Source organism: Xenopus tropicalis, chromosome 8, assembly GCF_000004195.4.
Source record: "Xenopus tropicalis strain Nigerian chromosome 8, UCB_Xtro_10.0, whole genome shotgun sequence".
NCBI lineage: Eukaryota > Metazoa > Chordata > Amphibia > Anura > Pipidae > Xenopus > Xenopus tropicalis.
The window spans coordinates 117,875,709-117,884,708 of record NC_030684.2 but is presented as its reverse complement, the minus strand read 5'-3'; positions in this window follow the sequence as shown (position 1 = coordinate 117,884,708).

Sequence of the window (9,000 nt, the reverse complement as noted above, 5' to 3'; positions counted from 1 at the left end):
GAAAAAACTCGGCACGCGAAGGTATAGGAGCGACTGAACCGAACTGAACGCCGGTGTTATGTATATAATATATGACAAACGGTCAGCAAGGCTCCAGAACTCGGCATGCGAAGCATTTTGGCATAGGACCGACTGAACCGAGCCGAAGTGAACGCCGGTGTTATGCACTAAAATGCCCCCACACTATCTCTATTAAATATTATATTACAACATGAATTTATATATTTATTAAACAGCCATCGAGACTATTATGGAATATTATGAAAAATACTTTGTGGCACATAAAGTTTGCAGGTGTTTGTAATATAATACATTTTTTAACTAAAATATTGAAAATAAATGTTATTTGGCATCTTTATTTATGCAATATGGCAATTTTCCATTACACAACTTTGTAATTAAGTTAAACAACTTTATTATACAATATGAATAATTTTATAGGATTTATATCAAATTGATTGCATAAACACCTGCTACTAAAAAGCATACATATTTAGTTATTTTACTTCGGAGAGATCAGATGAAAATAAATGTGCTAATATTTCATTAATGTTTACAAAGGCGGTCACATGACTAGGAGCCATATATGATGATAGTATAGATGTAATATTTATATTTGTATAGTGATTTTGGGGGAGGGATGATTATGCTTTTTAGCACATAACACCCCACATGCATGCATACAGTAACTCCACCTTAACCTGGCACGTATCAGTTCCTGAATAATCCTGAACCAACCTGTGATCTATTGAAGAAAAAGATGTGAAAGTTAAAAGGAATAATATATCAATTAATATATAAACATAATTAACATTGCGTGCTATGTCTGTATTGTAGCTAAGTCTAGATATATGTAAATATGGTCTAATTATCTGCAGTGGTTTTTGTTTGTTCCAGGGATATTATGTCATTAATCAATTTTCTATGGATTTTTTTTTTTATTGGTTAGTTGCTATCTGTGACATTTTATTCTTCCCAGATACTTTGATTTTGACGTTCAGACTGGATGAAGGTATGTATACTTTGTAATACTAGTTTGTAGTGGGGAAAGTGGGGCAAAATTCTATTTGCATTCACTTATCTCAGGCAAAAGATGGTATCAAGTTGACTTTTTTTTTGTATTGTTTTTGCATTTAATTTAATGAACTCTTACCATAGTCCTGTCAACAATGTAGCAACAATATTTTAAGTGTAATTCACCCACTTGTAAAATGTATTATGCTGCTGGGTGGGCAGAATCTGCCATTAAATTAATGCAAAATAGCCCTGCCATTCTTTGCCTTAGTAGGCTGACTTTTGCCTTTTAAAAGTCACACATGTCTTCCTGTTTAAGATTCAAAATTGTTTTGGGTGGAGACCTGTTTGCACTAGTGTGCTGTTACTGTACATATAGTAGGCTGAATAGTGAGGGATGAGTGAGTCAGAGGGCATCCTTGCTGTTTAGCCTGGTAGATGCAAAAGCTAAGGAGCTTAAGACAAAATGTGCTTACTTTCAGAATAAACACTAAACTATAATCCAGCAACCTGTGGGAAGAATGGACTGTATGTTTACATGATCATCATCATTTCAGAATTTAAGCTGTATTTTCTAATAGCCATATCAAAATTTAGTTAATTTAAGTTCAGTTTTCTTTCTTTTTAGTTTCATCTTTTCCTTGACACTTGTATACTCTTGAACACTCATATGCCTGAGAGTAATGTGCTTTAGGAATAGCATCTGTAATATTTGACCAATCATGTCAACTCCATGTGTACAATGTGTGCCTCAAAGTCACTGCAAGTAAGTGATGTGTGTTGCAGGCATCTGCGAATGTTCCAAACACAATAGTAAAATCACATTAGTGTCATTTTAAGATGAAGGTGAAGAGGTTAGATTTCTGGTGTTAACTTTGTTTAATTTTTCTTGAATGTATGGTTTGAAAGCATTCCATATTTCAGGGAGCATCTAACTATTTATGTATTTTTTATTTATTTATTTTTTCTTTGGGATGGACGGACGAATAAGCAGATGGAGGAATAAATGCTTCTAAAGAGAACCCAAGCTCTAAGACTCTGCTCTACTCTCCGCTGACTGAGTTAAACCCAAGCAGAGTTTATTGTAAACTCCCCCGAACAGACCACCCTCTTTGCTCCCCGATCAGTGTTTGGATGTACTAGGATCTAGAGTCTATCTTTTCTTTGGTATGGGATGGATTTGCAAGATTTGTGATTTTGTTGCCCCTAAAACTAATGACCTTTTGAGGCACTACAGGTTAAGGCACAATCACAGCCAGAGGCTCCTGGTGTGTTTATACAAAGACACTTTTTTTGCGCCTATTCTACATTGCCTGATGAAGCAGGAAATATGCCTGCGAAACATGTAGCAATATTGTTGTGAATAAATTACTGAAAATTACCACTTTTGTTGGTGTCTGTCTGGAGGAGGTAAGTTTACTACTACCTCCTCTGAATTACCCATTGGGTTTTTAAGTGTTTTTAGCTAATTTTATCTTTTTGGCGCCTCTGTTTTGTCTTATTATTACAATCACAGCCAAGGTCTTCCCTGTCTACACGCTGATTGCCCCTGCTCCTGCAAAACATTGAATGCTCTCAAATCACATTTATCAAGGAATCATTCAGTTAACAAGCTAACACCAGAAGTAATTTTTCAGTTGTGAACTTTGCAGTTCTTGTTTCTCCACTGAGAAGGATTACTTCCAGCATCTTGGAGTTCATCTTAAGAAAAACTAAACTGTACACTGTGTCTTTCGAGAGTGTGATTTTTGCACAAATGTATATGGAACCTTTGCATCACACAGATCCCGAAAGCATACACCACATTCTTCAAGTGACTTCCGGGAACAAATTATACACAAGTACACAGATCAGCCAAATGTTGCAGGTGATATTCCTGAAGCACATTGTTTACAGGAATATATGAGTGCTCAGGAACAAATGACTGTTCAGAAGAATGTAAAACTGAAGAACTGAGTGAAGAAGAAATTGATCTGAAATTAGGCCATCTTTTATTAAAATTAGAGAGTGTTTACAATGTGTCAAGCAAGTGCATTACTGAAGTAGCTGCCGAGCTCCAGTTTATATCCTCTTCAGTATCAGTTCCTGGCATAAGAAAGACCGTAAACTCATGTTTAAGAAAACATGACTGTGTGCTTGATGACCTAGTTGTGTGAGAGTGAGTCAACCCCTATTAGCTCAGCTTTAAGAGCTGATGGTTCTCTTGCCACATCATACAAAAGACGGATGTTTTATAAGGAAAAGTTAAATGTGATTGAGCCTGTTGAATATATTCTGGACAAGGACGGTTGAACCTTTTAGTATGTCCCTATTCTTCAGTCACTGTCACAGATATTAAGTCTGAAAGATGTACAGGAGAAAGCTTTCGACTGTACTTACACAACTCGCGAGGGTGTTTATGAGTCTTTTCATGATGGAAAACATTTTAGAGAAAATGCACTTTTAACCACTGAAGTCATAACACTTTCTCTCCTTCTGTACATTGATGATTTTGAGGTGTGCAATCCCCTGGGAACATCTAGAAAAACACACAAGATTACTGCAGTGTATTGGGTATTGGCAAATGTGCCACCACAGTTTCGTGCTACATTGAAGTCAATTTAGTTAGCCGTGCTGTGCAAAGACTAAGGATGTAAAAACATATGGTTATGAGGCAGTTCTTGAACCACTATTGAAAGACCTTGTCCAGTTGGAAGAGGAAAGACTTTTTATTCCTGTGTTTGGAAAGAAGATAAAAGGCACAATAGTTGGTGTAGTAGCAGACAATTTAGGTGCACACTCAATTGGTGGCTTTTTTGAAAACTTTTCTTGATCTCACGTCTGCAGGTTTTGTTTGTGAGAGCTTTCTGATTTTCAGTAAGTAGTAAGAACTGGATCCTTCAGAGCAAGAACAAAACACGTACATTCTCTTCATGTACAGGCAGCTTTAGAAAGTCCCACTGTCTCTCCCTGCTTTGGTGTGAAAAGACAGTGTGCCTTAACAAGTAAACTAAAATATTTTCATGTTTTGTCAGGGTATCCACCAGACTTGCTCCATGACCTTTTCGAGGGAATAGTCCTGCTGGAGATGGCTTTGTGCCTTAGTGTTTTGATAAAAAAAAAAAAACTTACTCAATGACCTAATCAGACAATTCCCCTACAAGTGGGCTGACAAAGTTGATAGCCCACAGCCTGTCCCCTTGAACTTTGCAACCAGGAAAAGCATAGGTGGAAACGCTCATGAAAATTGGTGCTTATTGCGCCTGCTTCCTTTTATAATTGGATTCAAAGTGCCAGAGAATGAACCAGCATGGTATCTTCTAATGGATCTTTAAGACATTGTTGAATTGGAGGTTTCCCCATGTCACACAGATGACAATTAAATATCTTGACATCAAGATCTCGGAACACAGGGATAGATACAGGCAGGTTTTTCCAGAGGCAAAACTTCTGCCGAAGCACCATTTCCTTGAGCATTATCCGGAGCTAATAAAGGCTTTTGGACCACTTGTAGCTCTGTGGACAATGCGCTTTGAAGCAAAGCATAGCTTTTTTAAGCGAGTTTTTAGACATGCCGGCTGTTTTCTCAACATTTTAAATGTCTCTTGCTGTAAAGCATCAGTTAATGTTGGCCTACCATCTGCATGGCACAGACATACACCTGCCCTCAGTGTCTCAAATCTGTCCACAGTGCCTGTGGATGTCCTTAAGGAAAACATACAGGAAGCACTGAAAAGAAGGTTTTCTGGAGAGACATGTATTCAGGTGGCAAATATAGTTACCTGCTATGGCACCAGTTACTCAGTGGGTATGATCTTGCCCTATGGATCCACTGGAGGGCTTCCAGAATTTGTTGAAATATGTCTAATCCTTGTTGTGCATGGCCAACCTGCATTTGCTGTCAAGTGTCTACATTCATGGTACAGTGAGCACCTTAGGGCTTTTGAACTGGTATACACTAGACGAGTGACAGTGCTCTTGCAGCAGGAATTAACAGATTCCTATCCACTTGCAGCATACACTGTTGAGCAGAAACGATTTGTCACCCTGAAGCGTCATATTCCCATACAAGATTAGGTACTTAAAGGAAATGGCAAGCCAAAATTTATAAATATTACCAATGGATAGAGCTACAATTGCTAAAGAAAAATGCCACCCCTTTGGCTCAATTACACCATCCAAAACGTTTTAAAACTTACTTCTAAGTTTTTATTTGTGATCTCTCTCTCTCTCTCTTATATATATGTTAGCACTACTGTTGTACACCATTATTACTAATTAATAATTTACACGGGAAATTTTAATTGGTCAATTAAAATTTTAAAAAGTTGAAAGGGCAAGTTAATACTATAATTTTTTTTTTTTTAATGTACATGTTCATACCAGCTTCTCAATTTTTAACACTATTTTAAAGGGCAAGTAAATGGTTTTTTTTCACTGTTTAAAGGGCAAGTAAATTCGATTTTTCACACTGTTTAAAGGGGAGTAAATTCAACTTTTTGCACAGTTTAAAGGCCAAGTAAGGTAGTGTGGAACTCATACATTATAAGTACCTTATACATTAATAAGAAAATAATTTTTTAAATATAACATCTCTAACAACCTTCTCCCAAAGACTTTCCATGTAAATTGTGGTTTTGGGTGATCGACTTGCGGTTGGTGGAATTGATATTAATTATAATTTCTTGGGTCAAATATTTAATATACCTTAATAATTAATTAAACCACATTTTCTCATTATTTATTAATTATAGAATAACTGGACACAAATTTATTATAATGTCACATGAAGAAGAGTCTGTTCCTAGTACATCGAGAGCCGCTGAAGAGAAGGTAATTTTTTTTTACCCAACAATTCACTGTTATATTTATAAATCATAATCATTACAATATTATATTAATAAATAATAATCATTACAATATTTTTTTAGTATCAAAATCTTCTCACAAGAATGAGATCAAGACCATATGTAGTTAATAAAGGTGACACTTTCCCTCACGACCCATCCATGGAAAAAAAGAAACAGGTGGAAATGCAAGCTGCAACAGATTTGGAGAAAAGCAGTCAAGCTTTGTCAGGGGCAGATGGAAGCATCATAGAAAGTAAAGCAACAATAGACCCTCAACAACGAATAGGAAACACTGACTGGTGTAAGTGTGGAAATTGTGTGCCACAATGCCAACAACTCTAGAGTGCATATGTTGCATTGAGGAGCCAGCAACTGAGGCGAAAATCCCCGAAGGAAGTAAATGTATCAGAGTGTACACATTTTGAAACACATTTTAGAAACAAAGAGCAGGCGGACTTGAATCTCAAGATGCTATACCCTAAAATGACCAAGCAACCGAAAAGTTCTGAATATCTAAGGTAATTCTTCCTTATTTTTTTTTTCTTTTTGGAATGAATATTCTATTTAATTTTTTTATTTGGTTTTGTTTTACAGAGGACTACGCAAGGCAAGCTACAGATGCTTCACTGCATGGGCATATGGATATTTGGGAAGTGGTGTTCGTAAACCAATTCCATCGTGTGCTCATAAGATCAGCCTTTCCGGACCCAAAAGGAAAATATATTGGCTTTTTACGGGTCTGTGACTATGCAGCTGAGCATATGATCTATGAGTAGATCCCCTATATTTATTATATTTAGTTAATTTATTATGTTTGCCATTCTAAGTTATTAAAAAATATTTTGATATCATGGTCAAAGAAAAATTATCCCCCCCTACCCCTGTATTCCCTCACTTGTACCGAGAGCTATCTCCCATACCCCTGTATTCCCTCACTTGTACCGAGAGCTATCTCCCATACCCCTGTATTCCCTCACTTGTACCGAGAGCTATCTCCCATACCCCTGTATTCCCTCACTTGTACCGAGAGCTATCTCCCATACCCCTGTATTCCCTCACTTGTACTGAGAGCTATCTCCCATACCCCTGTATTCCCTCACTTGTACCGAGAGCTATCTCCCATACCCCTGTATTCCCTCACTTGTACTGAGAGCTATCTCCCCTACCCCTGTATTCCCTCACTTGTACTGAGAGCTATCTCCCATAACCCTGTATTGAACTATTTGAAGCTTTATGGTTTTTGATGGCAAGTTTTAAGCCAACAGTTTTAGCTGGTGATTTTAAATGATCTTGACAGATATGGTCTGGGAACTAGGTGTGCCGATAGGTCAGCAGCCACTCTTTTAAAGAATATTATAAGTGATTTTAAGTATAAAGATGCTGAGATCCAGAGAATTAATTACTGAGAGAGGGCGAGAAGTCCAGAGGCGGTATGCTTAATTTTTTTTTACATTTTTCCCAAAATTAATGATACCAAGAACATTGATAGCAATTGTGATTTTATGAAAGATGATATTACTCTTGTTTTATCATGATGTGGCAGATAGCCTTAATGATTTTATCTCAGAGAAAGAGCTCTTTGACATTATACAGAGTTTAAAAAAAAAAAAAAAAATGTTCCTGGTCTAGATGGGATACCCATTGAGTTTTGGGATATTTTAAAGGATGATCTTTTATAACAAGTGTTTTTATGATAAAAAGCTGCCAGCCTCCTTGCAAAAAGGGGTAATTTCTCTTCTCCCTAAGGAAGGCGACAAGACCGAAACTGGAGGCCTATTACCTTGTTAGGCAAGAATTTTATAATCAGTGTTTAAGTGTTTGCAAATAGATTAAAGTAGGTTTTAGGCCAGGTCATTCATACTAATCAAGTGCGTGGGATCCTTGGGCGCACGATCCACCAAGTAACTAATTTATTAAGAGAAAGACCATGGACAGAAACTGCCAATTTTATCACTTTATTTCGAAAAGGCTTTTGATTGCATATCCCATGTGTATCTTTATAGCGTTTTTAAGAAAATGGGTATCCCTGAAGGTTTTTTTTATCATCCTTAAGAGCCTTTTATGATAACTGCAGTAGCCAGGTTTTAGTAAATGGTTTTATGACTGAATGTTTTAACTTGAAATTCGATGTAAAACAATGTTGTCCTTTGTCCCCACTGCTTTTTATCTGTGCCATTGAACCGCTCCTATATTCCATAAGACGTGACAAAATGACTTGTGGATTCCATGTACTGGGTGGTGGAGGGTTGCCGACAAAAGTGCCTGGGTACAAGGTTGATATTACGCAAGGATGCATATCTATAAAAAGAGGGCTCCAGATGACAGAACATTTCTGTACCACCTCTGGCTTGAGATTAAATTTTAAGAAAAGCTGCATGTTGACAGTTGGGGACTGGGACTCCATGTCAGACTGCCCAATACAGCAAAGGGAGTCTGTTATGGAAAGAATCATGGCATATAGTACTGAAAAAGGTAAATGGACTAGTTATATCATGGACAAGGCACCTTACTATGGAGGGAATTATCATTCTGACAAATACTGGTCTTTTTTTATCCAATACACTGCAGGTGTGTTTTATCAATTAAAAACCCTGTTATCGCCCTTCTTGGTTTTATGAAATTTTACGAACCACCATACGTGATTTTAATCTGCAAAACAAAAAGTATGGGGAAACTTTTAAGTTAAAAATGAAGCAATTCTTTTATGTCTCGGAGTGCGAGATCCCAATTTTAAACTTAAATGATAAAGACACAATGTGTATGGGCCAGGGAGTGTCACAAAGCTTTTTAATAGCCAGAAAGACTTGGCTTGGGCCTCTGTGCATGAATATATCCCTACCAGGGCTTTCCAATATAATAGAGGTGTGTTGGCACAGCCTAAATGCCCCAGAATGACTTGTTTTTCAGGAAGAGACTATTACACCTCTTTTGGAATTGTTTTTATGCACAAGAACTACGGAGAAAAGTAAGCCCTTTATTGGTAGGGGGACTTCAGAAAATGGACTATAATGTCATTCTTTATGTACACATGCAATGTGCATCACAGGCTCATTTTATGTAAGTTGATAAATTGTTTTAAGGGAGCTCTTTGGAGAATTCAGAACTTGATACATTATAATTCAGAAGAGATTTTAATGAGTGATTGCATGGCCACGGC